The 25,928-nt window shown below is 40.7% G+C and overlaps 1 protein-coding gene across 1 annotated transcript in view; it reads left to right on the top strand.

The window, feature by feature from the left end:
- Positions 1 to 3,415: 3,415 nt before the first annotated feature.
- The window catches only part of CCDC126 (coiled-coil domain containing 126), a 266,751-nt gene continuing 244,238 nt past the window's right edge, over positions 3,416 to 25,928 (top strand). Inside the window, exon 1 of the mRNA XM_044064623.1 lies at positions 3,416 to 3,954. The gene's annotated coding sequence lies outside the window, so the exon portion shown is untranslated. The remainder of the gene's footprint in view (positions 3,955 to 25,928) is intronic.

Here is a 25,928-nt window from a genome sequence, read left to right as displayed (position 1 = left end):
CCAAAGAGGAAGACATTTCAGAAATTAGGTCTCTTTGGAGGAAAGTGAAGTGTGCCAAATAGTTCAGCAACCGAATGTCAAAGGTCGCTGAAGCATAGGTCCGCTTCCCTAGTCTGTCCATGGCTGGAGACTCCCTGTTCGGAGGATGGACAGTGGAACTATCTTCTGCCAGTTCCCTCTTGGTGGCCACCGCCACGACCATGGAATCAACCGTCAACTGCTTGGAACAGTTGGACTGGTCTTTGGGGTGGATAGAATTTTGATCGGCCTCTGGGGGACAGGTTCTACATTGTCTGGGGCCTTCCAGGTATGCTGCACTATCAGATTTATAAGTTCATCCACAGGTGGGGTCACCCAGGAGGTAGATGGCCTGGCCACAGAAGGCCTGCAAGAACACTGATTCCTCAGAAGAAGAGTTAAAGGACTTCCAGTTTCCCCGCTGCTTGAGGATTTTGAGAATGTCTCCAAATGAGACGTCGTCTGGGGGAGACTATAGGGACCCTTCTCCCTCATCGCAATAGGTGTCCTCAGAGATAGATTCCTCAGGGGAATCAAGGTGCTTCCTCTTGCACCATTTCTTCCGGAGTGGCTCCCCAGTGGGATCTTCTGAGGAGGACCACAGAGAAAGGGTTCCCTTCAAAGGGAGGTCTTGCGGCTCCCGTGCCCGGGATCTCAAAGTAGGGGGTTGGGACAGCTGCATGATAGAGGGAGGTTCTGGTGTCAATAACATTGGTGCTGACTGCAAGCCTGTGGAGGCAAGTACCCTCTCCATCACCTGGAAAGCAGGCCCGCCCAAGGAGGGATGGGAGCCTGGAACCGAGGACAACCTCGGAACTGGGGTCACACCCCATCCTGAGGAACCCACCTCCAGGTGAGGAGCTCCGAGAGGACTGGAAGCTGTCGGAGCCATGGACATAGACGGCGCCAGCAAAAAAATATGCACCAGGTTAGGTACCAAGGTGCAGACAGTCCAAACACTGCTCTGAGAGTGTCCGGGAGGTCGGTGCCGACAGGGGAAACTCCGCAGTAGGAGCCGAGACAGTATGCACAGGGGTGGTCATCAGTACCAAGATCTCTGGGGCCTGGGTACAGGCCGGAGGAGGATAAACAGGTGAGTATGCTGTGAAGGGTTCCAAGCCAAAGGGAACGGAAGGTCTAGCTGGGGTGGGCAATCCCCAACTGCCAGAAACTGATCCACAACCTGCACTACATCTTGTTCAGAAAGACTCCTAGTGGATCTATAGGAGACTGTTGAAGGAGAGTCAGGTCTTTCAAGAAAGGGGCTAAACTGGTGCCCCAAAAAAGGTATGTAAGTTGGAGAGTATCTGGTTCTTGGGAGATGTTCAACTTTAGGAACCGAGGTCATAGTCTGTGGAGCCGAATAAGCTACCGGCACTGTGGCCGAGGATGGTGCCGAAGCGGGTATCATCATCAAAGCCAGTGCCGGAACCAAGAACGGCACCGAAGCTGATGGAAAGAGGTCTGCGTCGAGGGCACCAGAGAAGCTCAGTGCCGACTTGGTTCCATAACAGTGGGGGATGTAGGAACTGAGTGACTCCGTTTTCCTTGTGTTTCTTGGTTTTAGGAGGTGGTGAGACCTCCGACCCAAAGAGAGCCTCCGAAAAAGTCGTTTTGACTAAACCTTTCAAAATTAACTTGTTTTTTGTGCTCAGCTAGAGTGCGATTGCTAAAACCAGAGCAGATGTCACAAAAGACATTTATATGGTCCACACCCAAACAGTAAATGCAGCGAGTGTGACCGTCCGAGTTGGGCATTTTTCACCCACACTTGTCGCACTGTTTAAACCCCAACTTAACTTTGTCTGACATAGTACTGACAACAAAGAGCTACCTAGAAGGAAATAACAAGGGAAGATAAAGAGGGAAAGGAGATAATACCAACGATGGTATTTAGAAATACCACAAGTGGTAAAAAGAGGGCCTACTAAAGACAAGAGAGAGGGACAGTACCAACGACGGTAAAAGGTTAACTACCAAAGGTAGAGGGTAGGAATTAGAAGCAGGTTACAGGCGAGGGTAGAAAAAAGTGAAACTGACTAAAAACGGACAAGTTTTGAGAGAAAAATACACAAAAAACACAAAATTTTCACTTAGCTTTGAGAGAAAGGCTAGGCACGTCTGACAAGGAATGTAGCAAACAAGATCTGGAGAGACTATGAGAGGGGCATTATGGGTAGGTCTTAGCTGAGAGTTTTTGGCTGGCGCGAGCTTGGAAACGGCCGTGTTGGTTCCGAGGACAGAACCGAAGTCCTATCAGTAAGGAATGAATAAAGATTTACAACATCAGATGAGATCTTGCCTAGATACTTGTGACTTTTTAAAGCCCTTCCTCCTCCCCTTCCTCATCCTAATTGCCTGTTTAGTCTCATATTTTTCTCCATTTTCCATCAAGGTATGCTTTTCTGACAAATTAGTGGCAAATCATTAAAGAGTGAAGTTAGAAAATAATGATAGGCATAAGTTTCAGACTTCATACCCTTCAGAAAATTCATGCTAAGGTAAAACCTTTTATTCCATCAACTTTCTAAGTTTAAGAGCAATATTTAAAAATTGTTCCTAATGTTTTATCTTTGCCTCTTTTTATTCATGGCATTGTCATATTTCTTACTCTACGAGGTTGAGAGGTATGACCCTGCTTCTCTTTCACACTCCGTTATTACTGTTCAATCCTCCTCAACTTGACATCTCCTCACTCTCTCCATTTCATTCCACTTAAGCGTCTTACCTTCCTCATCTCTTCTTTCAGACTTCCACTTCTTTCCACGCCTTTCCCTCTGCATTCTCCCCTTGCCTGTTTCTCATTCTTCACCATTTGCATCCTTTCCTGCAACTATTTACGATCTTCACCTCATCTAACAACATCAGTTATGCATTACTCTGTAATTCTCGTACAAAGTTAATAGAACAATAGGTTTTGCATTAACATACATTTTCTGAACAGGAAATATTTCTAATGTCTGGCATTATGATTATTGACTAACTGTAATTCTCAGTAATTTACAAGGAAATTATTTTTTTATGAGGCAATATCAGTCAAAAAGCCGTAGTCCAGGTTCGTATACAACGATAGACCTAACAATATTTGCGTCTTATTCTTACAAATATGTGCGGCAAAGTAAGTGGGTTGATATGTGAATTTTCTGATATGTAAATTTTCTTTGCTAACTTTATATACGTTGTAAATGGATTTAAAACCAAAAAAGATACTCATCGTTGTACAAAAATAAAACTTTACAATTCGTACTACTGCTATTACAAACGATAACGTTTAACAGTGACATATTTAACGCGTGCAAATGAATCCGCCTTCGCGGGACTACACTTCTTGACAGTAGGCGGAGTTTAAGTCTCCGACTACACACTACAGCTATGAGCACTCATTTTGGTACCCATTTATGAAATTATGCGCCTTCAGGTTCAGCCTTGGGTACGCCCTCTTGTCGATACGCACCGCCCTGTTTGTCGTAAGATACGACACGTTGTTTGCGGCCTGCTGAAGCCCTTCAAGCAAAGCGCTTAAGTCTAATTTTGAACTATAATCATATTTTCAGGACACCCTTTGGGAAACGTATATAAGCAGCTATATTCTACAATAACCAGTCTACATCATCTCTTCTACAAAACTGGGAAAGTATCTGGTGTTTCATTAACCTTACAACCATTGACCGCTATTTTCAGCAGTACAGCTGCCACTGTTTCTTGCTTTAATTCTGGAGCAGGGAAACTACCACGACTAACTATAAGGTTTGCCATTCCCAGAACTCTGCGCGGCAGTAGGTTGCTATTGCAGTCTTGTTGAGCTTTTGCTTCCTTAGTGGTGGAAGTATATCAGTCACAGCAGAATACGGAGATCAGCTATTCTAGTTGGTATGTTTGGATTGTTTTTGAAAAAGAGGGTCAGTCACCTGTCCGAAAAGGGTGGAAGCCAGTAAGGTGAGTTTCCATTAACCTAATAGATGTATGGATGCTAATGGTTATTTGATTGGATTGTATGGAGTAAATAAATGCATAAGCACAGTAAAAAAAGTGTTCGGCTTGGAGGATTCTGTGTCTCAGAGGGGCTGCCAGTGATACAGGACACTTGTCAGGCAGGTGATGGAGTGGCATTATGTTAGGTAACTGAAATGTGTTCTGGCACCTTCTTCTTGACGTACATATATGCTGTTTTTTTTTGGGGGGGGGGGGATCATCATCATCATCATCATCATCATCATCATCATCATCATCATCATCATCAGTGTTTATAAGTAATTTGGTGCAGTGCATTTACTAGCGTGCGTGTGAATAGTCTCTAATTAGAAAGATAACAAATGCATGCTAACTTGAACACAGTTGTCTTGTTTGTTAGATTGCTTGATCATTTATTTGATAGGTGAATTTGACTGGCGTGGCCCTTTTTCATTCATGATCTAGTTACAATAACTTATAAACAGCAAAATAGTAACATCATTATTTACTCTTACTGGAAAAACCATAGCAATTTAAAAATTAATAGTGTTATTGTCATAGGGGATACTAACCACCAGCATTACAATGTTTTCTTAGAATGTTTATGTACTTGATTGTCTAGCACAGAGGGGAGTCCTGACTACAATCCAGGTTTATTTAGTGGACCTGCACCTGAGAGGTCAACAAGCAGGAGGTTAGGGACTGAGTAACATTTTTTTCAGGCTCACTTATTTCAGTGAGGGAGAAGAGTTTTCTGGTTGAGGCTACATGTCCTCTGAGATTACTAGGATTCTAGTTTTGTAGTGCATACTGTATGTGACATAATAGCACTTTGGGCGTTGGGTGGTGTAGTAATTGGGCTTAAAAAGACTTTCACAACTGTCAGAATGGTGCCACAATTGACCATCTTGATCTTGTCTGTGATTGTTCCCTGCTCTGATTATGGGGCCCCAGTCTTTGACTGCTGAGCCAGACATATGTAAGTATTGTCAAGGTAGCTGACTTGAGTTGCTGTCAGGGACACATGATGGCACAGAGCTGAATGGGAAACCAGAAAATAAAAATAAAGAAAATCTGTGTAGTAGCATTTCCATTGCCATATTACTCTACCTTGAAGTCTAGAAATAAGATTTCTTTTTTTCTGAAAGCAGTCAAAGTTGTCAGTTCTCTATCTTAGGGTGAGGGAAAAAGAGCCCCATAGCTTAGGTATAAGAAGGAAACATTTCAGCTTGTACTTGACTCATGCATGATGTAGGCTAAGGACTAGGCTATAACAGTTGGAAGGTCATTCAGAAGGAGCGAGTGATGAACAGTCACATGGTACCTTGCAACCTCACTGGCTGGAATTTCCAGGTTATAACATATGCTTGTTTGTAACCACATGCCATAAGATTTTTTTTTTTTTTTTTTTGTTCATGGTACTTTTATGGAGTTTGTGCAGTTATACCAAAGTCCAGTGCTGTGAATGTAGTTTACAGCACTTGTGTTTTTTTTTGTTTTTTTTTTATATATTATCAGTGACTATTGAGGTGCCAAGCCCCATTTTCCCGAAATTGGTTTTGTGATTGCATAGTGTTAAAGCCTGCATCCTATATGTGGTTATGACCTGCTTTTATTCTTCTTCTTCTTTCTGTTTTTTCCCAGTTAGGGGTCGCCACAGCGGATCACCTTGTCCGCTCATGATTGGCAGTGAAGTTTTACGGTGTCAAGTTGCCAGCCCGGCACCCAACCTTCCACAGAAGGCACACACTCACACCTAGGGCCAATTTAGAGTGTCCAATCCACCTGGGATGTGGGAGGAAACCGGAGCACCCGGAGGAAACCCACATGACCACAGGGAGGACATGCAGACTCCGCACAGAAGGCCCCCAGCTGAGGATCGAACCGGAGAACCTCTTGCTGTGAGGCGGCAATGCTAACCACCGCACCACCATGGCTGCCCCTTATGTGACCTGCTTTTATTACATAGGTAAAATAATGTGTAGTATGTATAGTCACTGGATTCTAGATCCCATTCTTTCAGTTCGATGAAGAATGCACAGGTTTTTGTTACCCTAATGTTACTGCAAGGTTTACTTGTAGGGTGACTTTTTGGGTGGGGCATGCTGAACCTTTGACATCACTTTTTTTTTCTTCTCTGTGCTGATTTCTGATAGGTGAACCAGGCATATACTTGGTATTGCCATGTACTTGGCATTCAGCTTCCCAGTGTCTTTACTTGAGGAAGTGGTAAGTACATGTTACCTTTCTTCTCGCCTCAGAAGGCCAAAAAGGCTGAAATGTAATAGGCTTGACAGCTGCACCTGTAAATCTACAAGACTTAAGGTCTTGTAGGTTTTGCAAGTGGTGTGGAACTAGTACTGAAAACACAGAAGAAGACCTGCTTGTTTGTTTGTCCTGGAGGATCAGGCCAGAAACGTAAAAGTAAAAAAAAGTGAGTAGATTAATGTGGTTGCAGTATACAAGTTTTAAGTAACATAGTTCATGGCAATTAATATTAAGGTTGGTATTTTTTTCCTGTTATTTCCCCACCACCATGTACCCCAGTTGTCTTTTTTTTTTTTTTCAAACTTTCTGTGTGTGGATTGGTAAAGATTGCAGTATTAGTAATTGTGGGTACAAGGCACCATGCTCTTTTGTTTGTATTTGTCTTTCCTCTTATGGTAAAACCAACACTTTCTGTATGATTGTTTTTCTTTTTCTGCTTTTCTCAGAATTACTTTTTTATCCTGTCCAGTGATTGTTACATAGCATCCTTGGTAATGTACTACAGAAGTGTTGTTTGGATAGAGGCACAAAATAATTTTATCCTCAGTCAGGTGCAAGGTCCTCATTTAAAGGACCTTTACTATTCTTGCGGATGTGTGGCATGTGTCTCAGAGTTATGCAACTGTACTCCCCCACCCTTGGCAGTATACTTAATGTTGTATTTGTAAACCTGTACAAAACCACACAGTTTCTAAATTAGAGCCATTCACCTTTCTACAAGGTGAAGTACAGCCTTTGGAGTTGATTAAATTAAGGAAGAGACAGCAGCGGGAAAAGCAGTCCACATGGAGGGTTTATCCCCATGTAAAAATTGCATTTGGAATTCCACTTCAGTTTCTATCTTTGTTTTGAGTAGAATTTTTAAAACACTTTGCATCCATATCATAGCACCACCCCAGTGTATGTTGGAAGGAGGAAAGAAAGGGGCCATATCAATTTGTTGCATTATTATTTTGTATCTGGGACAGCTGGTGGATTGGTAGAGTTTATAGCTTGGTGGTACCGTAGCATGCGAAAGGTCAAATCTGGGAGCTAGTACAGTTGAAGGATAGAAGGATGCTGGATTATCAGATCAAGGTTTTGAGGAAGAGACTCAAATGTGAATGTCTTTTATGAATGGTAGGGAACTGTAGCTTGCTCAGTTCCTGTTAAATTAATATATGTCTGATATAGTCTGAGTAGCTTGATGTTAATCTGCGGTCCTGTGCCAGCCAGCTTTGCAGTTCTTCTTGGCCTTTTTAAGGGGAGGCAATATCTCCTATCCCCACTACAACCACTGACAGTGTCATGGTCTAAATTCCAAAATGTCTGTGGGACATTGTGGGTAGTTCCATGCAGAAGAAAAACACACTGTGAACCTTCAGGATTTGGAAAGTAAATCAGTCCACAAAACACAACAGACAAGTCCCTGTACCATTGTTGTCAGACTTCAGAATACTGCACCGTGTCTCAAAAAAATGTCTACAACAGCAAAACACTCATAATGCTGCACAACTGTCTAGAACACAAAGTAAGATGAAACAAAAATCCAAATGTATTAATGTACCAGCACCACATATTTGGAATATTAAGAGTGTGGTGATAGCTGTGGGTGCATTTTGAGGGACACATTATGTGGTTCATCTTTGTACTGAGGGAGTGATAGGAAAGGAGCAAGGGGTTAGAGAAGCAAGCCAAGCAGAGATGCATAGTCTAGTAGAGTTGAATAGGATTATCCAAGGGGAACTTCTCATTGTAAAGAGTATCTTGTGGTAGTGAGGTACCATTTTTGAAATGAATTAGAAAAGGAAGATGTGGGAAAATACCAGGGAATTGGGGAAACCTGCGTAAGTAAGAAAGAAACTCAAACTAAAAAACAGAAGTGGGGCATTGACACAAATGGAAAGGGAAAAAGGAAGGTCACGCTTGAGCATGTGCACAATAAGGAGGTGCTGAATTGGTGCTCCTAGAGATTCCCCCCCTTTTTTGTATTTCCATGGCAGTCTTGTTTTTTAATAATTTCAAAAATACGGACTTGCCGTTGGTGGTATACAAGTGTTCCGTTGCCCATTACAGTGGCATAGTCACATCATCTGGGAGGTTAGTCTACTTTGTCATTTGGAAAGCTGGAGTGTAATGTTGCATAATGGTGGATACCACATTGTTGCAAGGGGATTTATGTGCCATCCGATCATTCTTAGATTCTGTTTTGATTATACTACAAAAAATGATGGAAGATTTACAAATGATTACAACTACCACATCAAGGTATGATCAGCAGTTGGAGAAGTGCTGCAGGTGTTAAAATGGCATCAAGATGATCTGAAGAAAGAAGACCGTAACTAGACCAGGGAAAAGGAACAAACACTTCCCTCATGGTGCAGGATTCAAAGTTTCCAGGCAACAAATAGGTTGATTGACCAGTCAGTACTCACAAAAGTTGAAATTTTATTTTTTGTTTTAGCGCTTTTGTCTTTTGAAGAAACTTCCTCAGAATAAAATCCCATTGTTAACCAAACCTTTTAATACCCCTCCAATATACACCTGTACCAATAGCATTGAATCAATCACATAAAAGTAAAAAGTCACCGTTTAAAGAAGCAGTGTAGTATTAATTCACAAGGGGTTGTCTTTTGAATTAATACTTTAATTTCTTTAAACTGTGAAGTTTTTACTTTTGTAGCAATCAAGAAAGAATGGCAAGACACAGCTATGAAGTTTTCTTATTTAATAAAATGACAAATTCCAAATAGTAAGCGCTTTCGGGTTCTACAACCCTTCATCAGACAATTAAAATAACATAAATCTTCACAATTTAAATCCTAAAGCAGCCAATCAACTTTTAGTACACTACCCGCCTTTTTTGTAAGGAACATGTCTTAATTTAAGAGGTTATAATGAAAACATAGTTAATAGGTAGTAGATTCCAGTTCAAAAAAGAGAACTAATAGTTATAAACCTTGGTTGAGAAAATCAATTCGAGGGAGGTGTTTATTTAAAGAGTAAGAGATTTAATAATGCTAGGCTATATTTCACCTACAGCAGTAATATCAATGATATAAAAAGCATAGTCAGCAAAAATTAGAATATACTGAGGAGTGATGCTAGGTTATATGATCTGGTAGGTCCAGAACCCACTTTTGGTTATAGACGAAATAGAAATCTGAAGGACTTACTATGTAGAGAAAAATTTGTTTCAGGACAGAGACCCCTATTGACCAAAGCAGGAACGGTACCATGTGGTACATGCAAGGCTTGCAATAGCATAAATAAGATCTCCACTTTTACACATCCAATGAATGGTCAGTTTTATCAGTTTAAGGCAAGAGCCACATGTAGAACAGCTAATGTGGTATATTTAGCTGAGTGTACACAATGTCTGGCTTTTTATGTTGGGATGACGAATAACATGCTAAAGGTTAGGATATTACAACACCTATCATCCATTAGGAATAAGGACCAGCATAATGCCCTCTATAGACATTTGGTGGACAGTCCTACACATGTATTTTTATTTAAAGCTGTCACCAATGTGAAATTAGGTATCAGAGGGGGAGACATCAGGTTACTTACTGAAACATTAGAATCTAAATGGATCATAACGCTTTCGTCACATAGGCATCCAGGTTTAAATGAGATGGTACCTTTAAAACCTGCCTTACAAAAAAGGCGGGTAGTGTACTAAAAGTTGATTGGCTGCTTTAGGATTTAAATTGTGACGATTTATGTTATTTTAATTGTCTGATGAAGGGTTGTAGAACCCGAAAGCGCTTACTATTTGGAATTTGTCATTTTATTAAATAAGAAAACTTCATAGCTGTGTCTTGCCATTCTTTCTTGATTGCTACTGACGTATTTTTGGCTTGGTGAGACTACAGTTCAAGCACAGAACATTGTTTTTTTGGAAGTTTTTACTTTTATGTGATTAATTCATTGCAATTGGTAGATGTGTATATTTTATTCTGAGGAAGTTTCTTTATTACAAGAGACGAAAGCTCTAAATCAAAAAATAAAATTTTGACTTGTGCGTATTAACTAGTTGATCAACCTATTTGTTGCCTGGATACTTTGAGTCCTGCACCACGAGGGAAGTTTTTGTTCTGAAGAAACAGAGCTATGCTCACTAGTGCTAAAAAATATTATAGACTTGTAGTTAGAAGCTAAAGTGGGCGCAGTGGTGAATAGAGTAAGGCATAATAATCTGAGAATTTTGGATTTACAGGAGCGAATGGAAGGGATTGGTGCATTATTCATGAAAAAGGAGTTACAGGTGTTGCTAAAATGGAATGTACACTTGTCATTGATAGAGTCCGTTGAGAGAAAGCAAAACAAGACAACCCTCATTCATCCAAGGCACTTTTATTTTTAAATGTCATGATCTCAATGATAGGGAGGTTATTTTAAAGAAATCAAGGCAGTTGGGGTCTAATTTATAAATTGTGGGTCATTTCGTTAAAAATCATGCCTGATACAGTGTAACACACTTCTTAATGCGCAAAGCCTTGGCTTCCTATCTGTGGTAGGCTTGGGAACTTGGTTTTGGTGTGAACTTACGATACCCTGAGTATTGCAGTTGACTAAAGGGAAATGGACTTTCCAGTTTCAGCTCTCTGGTGATGCTTTCTATGGGACTGGGAGCATTCCCACAATAAGAAGTCCTGTGCTGAAACCCTGTAGCATGGACAGTGAGCGTAGATAAAGACTGTTGAATGGTATTCCCATAAAGCAAGGAAAGCCAGTAAAGTTACAGTTCTTGAAACCAGCGAATCGGGTAGGTGTGAGGTAGAAATTCTTTACGTGGTTAGACTTATCTTCTGGGGGTGATATGCAGACTCCCCTGTTATGCAGGATAACATTGGGCTAATATTTTGTGGCCCTGACAGTTTAGGTGGGTAACTCGCCTTAAGCATTTCAGGAGATGACTGGTAATACGCCAAGTCACCAACATGGTCTAGACATATAATTGTTCTTTTTTAAGATTGGTGGTTTAGAGACTGCTGTAATGGAGCATTTTTATTAGGATGAAATACGCACTAATGGTGCGTGAAACCTCTTTCATAGCAATATTAGTATGTGATGTGTTTGATATAGTTATACAGAGATTTTGCAAGTTAGACTGAAAAGCAAGTCATGCTAGTGTTAAAAAAATGTCTATTTTTGTTGAGGATTGCCTGTAATATTTTTGGTTGCTTGACTGCATGTGGACAGGATCTCCTCTGGTTACTCTGAATTTTGTTTTTTGAAACCAGAGAGATCGTCCTAGCTTGTACTCTACCTTGCTCAGAAGTGGTGGTTATTGTTACACATTTCATCCCCTAAGTTACAGATGTATATCTTATCCACAGGTTGTTCATTCCCCTTTATCATTGCATAGATGGAATGTTAAGGGCATTACACAATCTCTAAAAATTCATACGGTTACTGATTGTGGGATTTTTGTTTTAGAAATCCATTGTGTTTTCACCCATGACTCTCATGGACAAGGGTGGTCAGTGTTGATTATAGACTAGCTCTGCGAATTACGTCCATCTAACCAAGGAATATTGGGGTAACTCGAGATTAACATGGTTAGAGCTGTAAGGCCACTAGACTAGTAGCTTCCTGTAAACAAGAAAAAAAAGAGCTGGAGACTCATCTTAAAAAGGTAGATGTGTTATGCTGAAATATAAATGGACCAGCTTTAGTTTTTGGTTAGTACATTTTATGGTACCAACAATGATGACATTATCACCTGGAAAGAAATTCATTAATATCATATCCACACATTTCGGTAGGGGCTCAGTTTTTTACACTGTATTGTGGCAGCAAGGGGAACGATAAGTGGGATCAAGAGAGGATTTGTGGACTTTAGGGATCCCAAAAATACTAGGTGTAATCGGCCTGTCAACCGTCTGAGTCAACTAAATCTTTGTTAAAGCCACACTCGAAAGAAATGTCAAAAAGTACTCCTTTTAACCTATTGTAGGCAGTGTGACTTTAAACACTTAAAAATACTGCAACATTTTTAAACGTATAAGAAGTGTTTGTAATCCGTACACCACCCCCTTTGTCTGGTTTCATTACCCTAATGTCCCTATTCCCCTGCAGCAAGTTTAGAATCTTCATCTCCTCGTGGGTCAAGTTGAAAATTCAGTTCCTTCTTTCATTCCTCCTTCTGTTGTTGCAACAAATCTGTTTAATTTCCCCCTCAGACATGCTCATAATAAGATATTACTGGTGACAAGGGGAGAGGGTTAAAAGTACTGGACCTTTTAAACACCCCACATGCTTTTCCTGAAAGGCCATTAAAAGCATCCAGTGAGATGGACTGTTTTCTGTTTATATGGTCTCTCATCCCTCATCAGTTCTTCTCCTTTCTTGTTAAAATTGCAGTACTTCTCGACATTCACAAAAAAAAACCTTTTGAAATGACACTATTAAAAAAAAAAAAAAGTCCTGTGAGAAGTCGTCCTTATTAATCTTTATCTCATCCTCCATTTTTTCATTTGTCTCACGTTGCCCTTCATTAATAATCTCATCATTTCAAACCCTGTGTGATCAAACAGAGCTAATAACTCAAAATGCAACCCAAGCCCTTTACCACATCAGTGGGATACCAGAACACACACAAGCCTTTTTTGAAAAAATAAATTATCGAGTTGCAAACTACACACCAAACAAGAAATCCATAGCAAACCATGCTATTAAATCCACATTCCCAGGCTCACTACGAGCATCCAAACTGGCATTAGTCACCACTGGTCGATCGATGCACTTGGCCAATATTAGAGATCTTTTCTCAATACTGCTGCAAAGAGTTTAACTGTTCATTAAAGCCCTTCTGAGCAGCATTTTATTTACTTTTGGAAGTAAATCTCTCAAAAAGTTTCTATTTTCTGGTGGGGGGATTAATGCAGTGGCTTTCCACAGGACTTCTGCAAGGTGTTTGAAGATATCTTGTTTATGACTCTCTGCAGTCTAATCTTAGAGTTGGAGACACAAAGTAGATTTTATGATGGTGGTTTAGATGTCAGAGTTTTGTTATTCCCTAAGCCAGGGTAGGATTAGACATGTACAGCCAATTATAGACCCATATCTTTGTTAAATACAGAGGCCGAATTATTTGCAAAGATTCTAGCTACTGAGATAGAAAATGTTATGAAAGGGCTTGGATACCACCAAATCACTAAGGTTTCATTAGGGTCAGAATTGGTACATCTATGGTTGAATTTGCATACAAAGGTGTGTTACACCATCTCTGTTGTCTCTTCTGTGTTAGTGGACTTTCATAAAGTTTTATGTGCGAAATTTTATTGGTCTGTGGATTGCCCTTGGCATTTATTGACAGGTAAAATATATATGAATCCCACCACTTTGATTGAAACCAATAGTTTCTTGTTTTCCCCTGTTTGAATTGTTGGGATACAGGTCAGAATTGCTGTTTGTCACTGAATTGTTTTGTGCTGCTGATGAATGCTCTAGATTCTTCTCTGTAAAGGTAATACCTGGAATGTGGAATAGAAATATCAGGAGGTAAATATGTCCCGATGGTTTGCAAATGATTATGTCTTATGGATTTCACATCCAGAAGAATCTGTAATACAGATCCTAGACTGTGTCCCAAGATTTTCTTATTGGTCAGGACAGAATATTAATAAAGAAAAATCTGTGTTTTCCCCTCTTTCAGAAAGCGCCAAGATTACGCTGTCCAATGTATTAGTTAGTCACAAATCGCTTATGTATGGGAATTCATTTTTCTTTATCACCGGAGAAAACTCTGTATGTTAACATTAGATCCCCTCAAACAACATATTGACATACGGATCAGGTGATGTGGTATTTCAACACTTGCTTTCTTTGATTTTGCTTGTGCTTTTTAAGCATTGCTCTGGACTTCTGTCATATTTCTTTTCTGTCTTGTACTGCATTTAGTCAGATCCTCTGCCATTCCCTCAGTTCAGAAATGGCTGTTTAATTATATATGGCAAGGAAATCTGTCTAGAATTTCTGGAAGTAAAATGTGTAGATCATTTAAAGAAGGCCATGCAGGTTTCTCTAATTTCTGGACTTGTATGAATTGCCCAAGGATGCCATCCCATTATCAGAAGTAGAACCCAAGACAGGTCGCTATGGTTTCATGCAGAATTAGATTGGATTATATTCCTAACACAACATAATATTCCCAACAGCTTGAACAATGTTTGGGATCCAGAGGGCCTAGAGTAATGGTTTGAGAAATCTAAGTGTTTTAAAGGTTCATTAAAATATGAGACTTGTGTTGCTTGATTGTGTTTTAGATTTTGGGATAGTACATGTATTAGATAATCTGGAGATTGTTTGGCCTAATTAGAAAGGGTGAAACTGTTATACATTTTTTTCTACCTGGGGCAACTGTTCAACAATGTTAACATTACAAGATTTACAGTTAAGGGATATAGGAGACTTGGCCATCCCCTGGTGGCAGTATTTTCAGTTCCGTTCAGTTAATAGAAGTGGATACTTGGAAATCGATAATGCATGCTCTGGGATGTTATTGGATGGTATTGCATCTGAAAAGAGAGTTTTAAAAGTTACAAAATGTCTAGATTGAAATAACATTGTATGGCATGTCAACCAAATCCTATTATAATGGGTCAACAGAAATGGGAAGGTTTCTTGCATTGTGAGCTAGTGGATTTAAAATGGGACGCTATGTTAAGTCTTTATTCCAATATTACGTGTCAGTAGTTAGCACAGATTACATGTATTAAGTTAATTCACGTTTGGCATATGACCTCATTTTTGACTAAATTAAACAAAGGATATTTAACAAAATGTTGATGTGCATGGGAATATGCAGATCACCTTCATAGCCAAACAAATGAAGCTTTTGAAGATGAAGATTTTGCAGAAGTAGAGATAGGCAGCTCAGTTTTAAGTCACCTTCTCAATCTCTCCAGCATGTCTAAACACATCAAGCATAGGTGAAGTGCCTTAGATTCATTTACAGGCGATGGCAGGATCAGAGAAAGTGGTCCCATGCTCTCAAGATGAAAACTACTCTCTTCTGTTAAATTGTCATTTAGATGTTCTGCACTTTAGCTAATACATTAGGAGTGCAGATGACCATGTAGGTAGAGTTATAGCAAAGAGTCTTTATTCTCTTCACTCTTGTCAGTGACTCGACAGCTAGTGCATCCACCTTTGATACTGGAAGAGCAGAAGTCTGTGGTTTCTATTCCCATACTTAGCTAAGTGCCTGGATTAGTTTAATGTGGCTTGTTGATCTGGGGCTATGAATTTTCACTTTAGGTGTGAGAGGTCCCAGGTTCAAATTCTAGACAAGGCCAGGCCTCTTGTCTGGCAGTCAGTACAGGGGATTAAGATATGAGCTGTTAATGAGCTGCTTCCTCTGGTCCAGGGTTTGATTCCCTCAACTTCCATTTGCAAATTTTGTGACTGAGCAAGTTCCTTAACCAGTGTTCTGGAGCAATTGGGAAATTGAGCCAGGCTTCTCTGTTATCTTCTTGATTGCATGCTTTGTAACAACCTACGGACCTACTCTAGAGAAATAGCCTTATTGGTGTACAAGACAGATAAATCCAGTGTTTTCAGCTGCTGAAAAGTTGATATTTAACCTGTTTCTCTAGTTCCAGAGAAGCCGTGACATGGACAAAGCTACCAGCTACAAGTTAGTATCCAAATGTAATGAGATGTTTTATGAGATGTTAACTAGGAACCTGACTAGGCATGGGACTAGTCACACCAGAAATACAACTTTCCTTTATCCGATTGTGTTTTGTTTTGCACACTGCCGCATGTAAGTAAAGTGTGAAATGTTCACCTTGTTTGGCATTTCATTGCTGTTCAGTTTCCTCAGTGCACACCATGTTTTATTTGAGTGAAGTCTGACTAATTTTGTTCTTTAGAAATTTGTCTGATTTTGATTGTCACAATAATATTTCCACTCGCATCTAATGGCACATTACATTTAAAATTTTTGACTCGGGGGGGGGGGGGGGTCCTAAATCATGAGGTGATTGTAGCCCTGTCTTCTTTCCGTCCCACTATGGTCGTATACCTACTGAATCATTGATTCTTTGGAATTGTAGGCTTCCTGTGGAAAGATGAGGTAGATCTGATGTCATAGTTGAGTGAGCAGGTGAGACTCGATGGTACTTATGAATAAAAGACGAAATGAATATAGGAAGAGTAATCTTGTTTCTTTAAAAGGTGGGTTGATGTAAGCATTATCTTCAGATAAAAACACCCTGTAAAGTCACTGTAACAGAAGGCAGAGTGCACAAGCCTCAGTAGGTCTCTTGAAAAAAATGATATTGTGACCATAGATTCTGAAAATAAGTATTAATTCAAGTATTGTCATTCTGAATGAAGAGAAACAAGATATGCAAGAGGGTGTGGAATTTTAATGCCCTTTTCTAGAGAAACAGATTGCATCATGTCAAAGAGAATACCTAGCCTACAGTTCAGTTCTCATTAAATGATCTACATCTTTGATCTCTCCTTCATTCTACAGCCTGCCCTGAACTCGTGCAGTGATGTGAAAGTGCCTTTTAAAGGTATTTTCTGCAATCTGATTGTATGGACAGACAAGCACAATAAGGTGTCTAAGCCCCAATTAAAGGAATAAGAGCACTGTGTCTGGACAATCAGTTTCCCCTGCCAGTCTGGTCAACATGGGCATACTGAGGACAGTCCCCTTCTCCTAGCACATAATTCTTCTACTTGTGAGAAATACAGCTATATCAGTAAGCTGGAATCCATGCTCTCACACCATATTCAGTACTTCTGACAGAGAGGAGATTGCCAGCACAAACACCACACCACCCACATCACAGTCACACGCCCACTTATGCAGGGGTCCTTAATAAAAACTTAAACAGAGACTCCCATAATGCACTCACACAAACATTCCACACACAATGCCAATCACATTGCACACTAGTCAACACACCAGTGTTTCACAAACACAGTCCATTAGGTATAACAGTAAAGCAACGCAGCCCATAAGGCATAGCAATAAACCAAACATACTAGTCACAGGCGACTCAATAGTCAGACACAACAATGTCCCCCTCACCAGGCTATACAAGGAGAAGGTCATGGTCAGCTGTTTGTCTGGTACTAGAATCTGCCACATCACGCACGCACTTAAGTCTCTCCACAACAGATACAAGTATGGCTCTGTCATTGCCCATGTTGGTGTGAATGACTTGTATGAAGAGAGACATGATTGAGCTCTGAGTATGTGCTCCAGGCAGGTGTGCCCTGAGCAGCATCATACCTTCACCAAGAATGATGCCACAATACCAACAAAAAATGATTGACTTCAACAATTGGCTTAGTTTCTGGTGCCTTTCTAAGGGGATCCAGTATCTGTGTGCCTGGGATGATGTGGTTGACAGGCCTCGATGTTTTGCCAGAGATGGCCTCCACCTGTCACTCCTGGGGGTTCCGGATCTTGGCCAAGGCCCTTGCCTCCCCCATTGTGCCTTTTTTGGGCTATGTCCCAAAGACTAATCTTCCAACATGAAAGATCTGTCAAAAAGCAAATTGAAGGTCATTCTGCTCAATGCTAGGATCCTTAATCTGAAAATGCACCCACTGGAGGCTCTCCTCACACTGGAAGATGCCAATATTTGTGCAGATGTTTGTGCAGTCACAGAAAGCTGGTTCAGGGCTGCAGAGAGCATCCCTGCCTTACTAGACTGTACCTCATTCCACACTTTCTGACCCCAAAATGAGGTTGGAAAGACCAAGGGAAGTGGAGTCTCTATCTTCATTAAAGATGGGCACACCTCCAGAGTGGTTTACCAGCATGATGCACTGGAATTACTCCAGGTGCAACTGACAGTTGGCAAGACACCCATCCAAGTTATAGCAAGCTATAGACCACACCTTCATGTCCCAGGGCACCCACTCCTCCTACCTGGACCTACTTTACTCCCATCAAGGTACTCCCCTAACACCCTGATCCTTAGTGACATCAACTACCCCATCATAGACTGGGTGAACTATTCCTGCACTGATGCACTCGCCCAGTGATTCCTTGACTTCATAAACCAATGCACTAGACCAGCTGGTCTCATCCCCCAAAAGGAGCGATAACATACTGGACTTGGCTCTCACCATCATGGGTGACTGCTGCACCACTCCAATAATATGTTCTTCCCTGGTGCAATCAGATCATCAGTACGTCTTACTTGAAATTTCTGTCCCACCCAACCCCTCCCCAGCCGTAACCAGGCTAAAAAACTTCTCAAACTCACTACACCCTCCTAAGGGTGGATATCAGCAGCTTCACACCTCCTCCCCCCTCAGAGGATGCAGACAACTATGGTAAACAGTACGCCAGTGCAGTATACAAGCACCCGTACAACTGCATGGACTCAGCCATACCCAGCAGAACCAAAACCTGCTCCCTAAGGAAACACAAACCTATCTGGTGGACATCCTCCAACAGGCTTTACAACAAAAGGAAGAAACTGTTGTCCAAGGGTAAAAAGGAACAAATTCCAAATTGGAAAATCTCCCTCCTCTGCCTCAAGCAAATTAGATCACTAGTGAAAAACTCCAAAGCTAATTATGACTTGAAACTAGCCTCCGAAACAAAGGGAAATCACAAGTCCTTCTTCAGCTATGTTAGGAACCTCCATGGTAAAGCCCAAGTTTGTTCCAAATTATTACTTAATGCTACCACTTACACTGATCCTGCCAACTTCGCCACCCTGCTAGCTGATAGGTTCAGTGCAAAATAACCCCCTTATTGCCCCCCAATGGCCCAGTTGACATCCCCAATACTTGTCCCACGTCCTGATACTTGTCCCACGTTACATCTCCATAGATCAAGTTTTAAAGGCCCTATCCAAGACAAAGAACACAGCTTCCATGGGACCTGATAATGTCCCAGGCTGTATTCTACACCATCTCCAGCAAGAACTAGATTTGCCATTGAGCACCCTATTCAACCACAGCCTAATTTCAGGTTTCATTCCAGCAGAGTGGAGAATCGCCATTGTTATCCCGTTGCACAAAGGTGGTGCCACTACTGACATGGGAAACTTTCGCCCCATTAGCATGACAAGTCTGATCTGTAAAGCCATGGAGTGCATTATTATGCATCTCCTAAAAAAGGACATAGGCAGTCTCCAAACACTTGACCCCACCCAATTTGGATTTGTCGGGGGCAGGTCTTGCCTATTGAACTTAGTTGACTTCTTTGAGACTGTCACCAAGGCCCTGGGCGAGGGGAAGTCAGTTCATACAGCTTACCTTGACCTGGTCAAGGCCTTTGACACCATCCCCCACTCAGGCATCATCGAAAAGCTAACATAACTTGGTGTTAATCCTTGTCTCATCAGATAGGTGGCCAACTGGCTCACAGATGGGACCCACAAAGTCAAAATAGGCAGCACCACCTCCGACAGCAGACCCGCCGCTAGTGGTGTTCCCCAGGGATCTGTCCTGGGACCCCTACTGTTTGGCATCTACTTTTCAGAGGTCCAGGCAAAGACAAAGGGCCTGTGGCTGACCAAGTTTACGGATGACTGCAAGTTGGGTGCTGTCATTGACTCCCGAAATGACGTTGACATTCTGCAGAAGGGTCTCACAGCTACAAATAACTGGTGCCAAATTCATGGCCTTAAGTTAAATGCAAAAAAAAAATGTATTCTCATACCATTCAGCAAAAACACGACCCGTACTGATTACCACATCAATGGCAATCTCCTAAGCACACAATCCAAGGTAAGAGACCTGGGTACTCGGGTTGGCAACAATCTCACATTTGACCATCATGTGGCGACAGTGGTCAGAAAAGTCTTTTACTTAGTTCATCTCATAAGTAAAGGGATTGCATCCAGAAAAAAGGAGGTTACTACCTCTGTACTCCTCCCTCATTAGACCTGCAATTGAGTATAACGCCCTGTTTGGTATGTACCTCTACAAACACATGCACCAGCTGGAAAGGCCACAGAAATACCTCACAAAGAGAATCCATGGCCTCGACACCTGTCGTATGCGGACAGGCTTAAATCACTATCACTTTACTCTGTATCATACCGATTTCTCAGAGGTGATCTGTGTCTCACCTACAAGGCAATATCGGACCCTGCCCTACTAGGGATGTTCCATATCCATAAGTTTAACTATTCATGCATTACCCTCTCGATATATGACATCAACAAAACCTGCTGGAGAGACAAGTTTGTCTTCCAGAGGCTGCCCCATCTCTGGAATAGACTTCCCATACATGTCAGAGTACCTCGCTGACCCTCTTCGGGCATAAGCTTGATGAGTGGATGGGAAACCACAAATTTGTCCCAGGGGTTCCACTTTTGTCCCCTCATTGACAAGGGCGACAGGTGCTGACTGATGTTTCTTTTTTGGGGTTAAACCCTTGGCTAGGCTTGTAACGGCCCCAGGGCCATTAGCCTAGTAACCTCCTATGAGCCTATGAACTCTACAAGGCACTCGTTTAACCAGCGGAAGCCTTTTGAACACTCAGAAGTTGGACTTTGACCCCCCTGTATTCTGGACAGCATTTTTGATTTATGTATATTACATTTTAACTGCACCTTGTCTGTTGTAAGATAGGCTACCTGCACATCAGAGATATTCTGCCAAATCCCCACCCTTACTCCCTTTATTTTCTCTTTACGCTATAATAGGACATTTCTGCTAGTACCCCACCCTTTACTCCCCTGTGCTCTATCTCTTAGAACCACAGATCTATTAATAAGTCTTTCTAATCTAGCATTTGTTTACTTGCCAAAGCATCCATCTAGTTTACTTCCCAAGAGAACTGTTAATTTGTCTTCTAATTCTAAACTATTATATTTGTCTTCTAATTCTAAACTATTATAATGTAACTTTTTCTGTGCCCTTTTGCCTCCCTCACCCATCACCTTCTTAAAGTAAGGCACCAACTACTGTAGCAAAGGTAATCCCTGTAGAAATAGACCCTTGTATGAATTTTTTTTTTTTTTTTTTTTTTTTTTTTTTTTTTGCTTACTTGGTCTGCTGCAGGGTCTTTGGTCCCCCAGGATACAACAGGCAGCATAGCACTAATCTATCGCAACAGCTCTGTCATCTCTCTCCTATTAAAACCAGTCCCTTCTTTTGCTAATGCAGAAATTCTCTTTAGTAATCTACATACCTCCTGGTCAAAACATTTCTACACTAGAAAACTTCCTTTCCTGGACCACCACAAATATGAAAAATGAAACTTGTTGTGGGAGACTTAAATATCAAGTGAAACTCTTATCACCAATTCCCGAGAAAATAGTATTAACCTTCATGGCTTTACACTGCTCATTACTACCCCTACCAGAATGCAAAATAATAATCACCTAGGCACTATCTTAGACTGGAACTTTGTATCAGAACCCACAAATACACCAATTCTAATACACACCCAAATACCTTAAGTGACCATCTACCAGTTTATACCTACAGACCCCCCCCCCCAGAACTGTAAACTCCATATCTATAAAACTACAAGAAATCTTACCATATTTAACGGAGTATTCAATAACATCTTAAAAAACAATAAACTGGTCCTCATTAAAAAGTTTTACCTCTGGATGACACCATTTACTATTTTAACAAAGGCTTCTTACATATCCTTAATGGCATAGTCCCTCTTCGTCTTCGTACCAAAAGAATAAAAACAATCACGCACCATGGCTTACTAAAGCCACAAAATAAATAATGCAAACTACAGACCAAGCTTGGAAAAACTGGCATAAGAATAAAAATGACACCAACCAAATTGTATATAAACAGCTACGTAATAAATCCAAACAATTAGTCATTCCTGACAAAAAGCTACTTCTCTCAACAACTACCAACCAAAACAATCCTCCCAAAAAAATATGGAAATCTGTCTCAAAATTCCTGCCTCCTGGGTCCACTCAAAACCTTTCACCAGCCCCAGACAAAGATCTATCTAAAATAGCTAACATCTTAACTCCCACTTCATAGAAGGTACACTTAAACTCAAACTATCCGCCGATAATTGCAAACTCCAGCTCAACACCAAATCCACTGCCACCTAAATCAGTAAATAATAATACCAGCACTAAGAACCTCCTTAACCATAAAATCCCTGCAGCTGTCTTTGCAACTCCTACTTTCACCCTACAACCTATTCCCACCACTGTAATACATAAGCTTCTTAAATTAAAAATTTGCTCCCTCTCCTCAGACAACCTCCATTCTGAATACCTAAACTTCCAGCAGAAGCAGTAGCCTACCCTGTTAGTATATTGATTAATAGATCCATCACAGAATTGGAAGTTCTTCTGCTTTTGAAAAAATCTGTTGTAACACCCCTACATAAAGGTGGAAACAGTTGATCTAACAAACAATCACCCCATCTATATCCTCTCCCCTTTATCTAAAATAGTGGAAAGGTGCATTCATATGCAGTTGCTGAAACATCGTACTGATAATCTCATTGCTCTCACCCAGCATGGTTTTCGCCCAGGACACAATACATCCACTGCACTTGTGTCATTCACAGATACTGTAAACAAAGGCCCTGGAGTCTGGCCTGCTAACCTCAGTAATCCTTCTGGACATGTCTAAGGCCTTTGATACAGTAACACATCAAAAATTGCTACATCAATTAACACTAAGAAGCTCTTCACTAACTATAAAATGGTTTGTCAACTAATTAACCGATAATCAACTATGCGTTTGACAAACTAATCATCACAATACCTGAAAAACAAAACTAGAGCCCCACAGGGTTCCATTCTTGGACCTCTATTTTTCAGTATTTGTATTAAGTCTTCATATTGCCTCTCTTCAGTACACACACATACAATGCACTGATATTCCACCTTTATCTCCTCCTCCAATAACCTTCAACATCTCCTAAAAATAACTCAAAATGCCTTTACCTCCTTTGAGGCCTGGCTAAACGATGCATAATTACGGCTTAAGACCAGACTGTTACTAATTCACGACTTCAAATTATATTCACAAAATACTGAAATAGAAATCGTAACTTAAGCAAAGCTATTGGGTGTTCACCTCTGACGATAAACTCTTCTTTGAATGTCATATACTAAGTACCATTAAAAATATGCACTTTATGCTTGGCAAACTCTATAGACACAAGCATTTCATGGACATCTCCACCAAAAAAATTTGCCAATACTATCTTATTCCCCTCCATCCTGTATGGGGGCCCCCATCCTAACTAACCTCCACATGTCTCTCAAAAAACAGCTTCACTTGTGCTACTACAGAATTGCTAAGTTTGCTACTGGCTTATCTCCTCGCACACACACCACTATTATGTCCTCAATGAATTACATTGGCTAGATTTTCCCTAGTACCTTTAGTTATGTACAACTAACTGAAGCACATAAAGTACTATATAAGCCAGACAATTGTCCAGCTTTAAAACCTATCGTACAGCTATATATACCTACCTCACCCAGAAGTCTCCTTTCCACTAATAAACAGCTTGTAGTAGTATATAGCTAACAAAAGAGCTGGTCAACGCCTCTACTCTTTTTATAATTTTTTCATATAAACTATGGAATACCCTGCCCTCAGATATCAATATCTTGGATTTCTTTAAGACCTTAAAACTCTCTCTCTAAAAATAACCAAGATCTCCTTTAAAGGATTTATCCTTCCGAAACACAAACTTGGGAGCACCATCCATCTTATTTTCAGCATTCTTGTCTAACTGTAGGATGCCCCAGTTTTTCATTGCCATCCAAATGAACAAATCAGCATCCTGATTAAAAGTAGTGACAAATAATAAACCTTCCACTTTGAAAGTTCATTTTCCTCAACATTGACTACCAACTTGTCTGGAACATACCCAGAACCTCCCATCAAAATGACCCTGCAAATGCCATCATCCCTTTTACCAATGATTTCTTTCATGACATCTGCACACAGGGCCTCGGGGTATCCCCTTCTTTTGAACGTCGTAGTCATAAATTCCAACTCTCTGAGGAACTCCTGATCATTGCTGACCATCCTGGCTGCCCTCACCATTTGACCCTTGACAATAGATCTTTTCTGATGGTGAGAGTGCTAGCTGTTATAGTCCAAATATGAATTGGAAAAAGTGGTTTTCCTATAAATACTAGATCTCAAACACTTCACCTCTCTATCTATTGCCAATTTGACATCTAGATATGATATTGTTTCTGCACTGTACCGGTGGGTGAATTTTAGAAACCCCACTTTGTTGTTGATGTAATCTACAAATGCCTTAAGTGTTCACAATTACCTTCCCAAACGATAAAAATATCATCCAAGAAATGCGTATATTGCCTAATATACTTATTAAATGCACTTGGAAATGCATACTCCTGCTCCCAGAAGGACATTATATAGTTGGCATAAATGGGGCACAAGCGGCCCCAATAGCCACACCAGTAACTTGTTTGTAAAAATGTTCTTCGAAATACAGAAAATTGTTATACAATACTGCTTCCATCAGGGTGACAAACACATTCACTTGATCTGGTCGTACAGGCCAGTTTTAGTCAATTGGCACTCCAGCCAGGTTAATCCTACTTCATGGGGAATAACCGAAAATAAATTGCACACCTCAATTGTAAGTAACATAGTATCTTCCCAACCTTAATAAACTTTGCTGTCTCTTTTCTCTCCTTCACTTTACAGGTAGTTTGAATTATTACTTACCCCCTCTGAGGCCTTCACTGATTTCCACTGATTGCCTCTCTGGTTTCTTTGCATTCCACCTGGCTTTGCATTCCACCTGGTATACACCCCTTGTGCTATCTCCCTCCCCCAACAAAGTCTATATTAGAATCCTGCTGAGCATGGAGCCATCTTTAAATTTCTAGTCTCCCACCAGGACACAAGTACTCCTCAGCAATTACATTCTGCTTGCCGGTAAGCCATTAGACCTCAGGAATTTGTTTTAAAAGTGTTCAGATTTGTAAAGTAATACTTACTTTTTGCTGTATTTGGATCTATACAATTAGTATTCATTGTTCTGATTCCTGACTACTGGTCTGCTTATTTGTTTATTTAACTGGTTGATTCTGTCATTCAGTAATTCTTACTGACACTACCACTGCAGCTATGTTGTCTCTATGCTACTAAAACTGCCGTTACAACTGTAATGTACATCTAATTGACCTAGTCTTGGAGTTAGAAACGGTATTTACTGACTTAGCACTACAGTTGTCTCTGCTACTGCTTCAGCTGTGCTGTTGTGTTCATTTTCCTTTTTCTTGTATGCACAGGATAATTGGCTGATAAATGTATTGTACATGATTTATTAACCTGTTTCCAAACTAAGTTATGGCAGAGCAGGGTCAGTCCACCCAGGCATTCTACTTGTATGTTTTATGAGAGTGAAGCTATTACATTAGCAGTATTTCTTAGTAGTTCTCAGCTTGCTAATAAAACTGACTGTTGTAGCCTTGTGTGCCCCCCCCCCCGCTAGTACAGTAATCCTAACTGTCCAATAGACAGTATATATTTAATTCACATCCCTGTGACTAAATTAACCATCAAGCAGCCCTCTCAGTGCTTTCTGCCTTAGTTTGTATCACTTGGAGGCTCACCTGTTTATTTGCATCTCTATACATTCCCCTTCATTGCTAATGTATCTCCCTACTCTAATCTCTGCACAAACTGGTTACTAATCAGCAAGTCCGTGTGAAGACACACTCCCAACCTTAAAGGGAGAGTGTCAAGATTCCCTGCAGATCTCATTGTTTTGA

This window comes from Protopterus annectens, chromosome 3.part0 (assembly GCF_019279795.1).
Source record: "Protopterus annectens isolate FY-2018-M chromosome 3.part0, PAN1.0, whole genome shotgun sequence".
Lineage (NCBI taxonomy): Eukaryota > Metazoa > Chordata > Ceratodontiformes > Protopteridae > Protopterus > Protopterus annectens.
The sequence above is the reverse complement of the archived record's forward strand: the minus strand, read 5'-3'. Positions and strand labels throughout refer to the sequence as shown.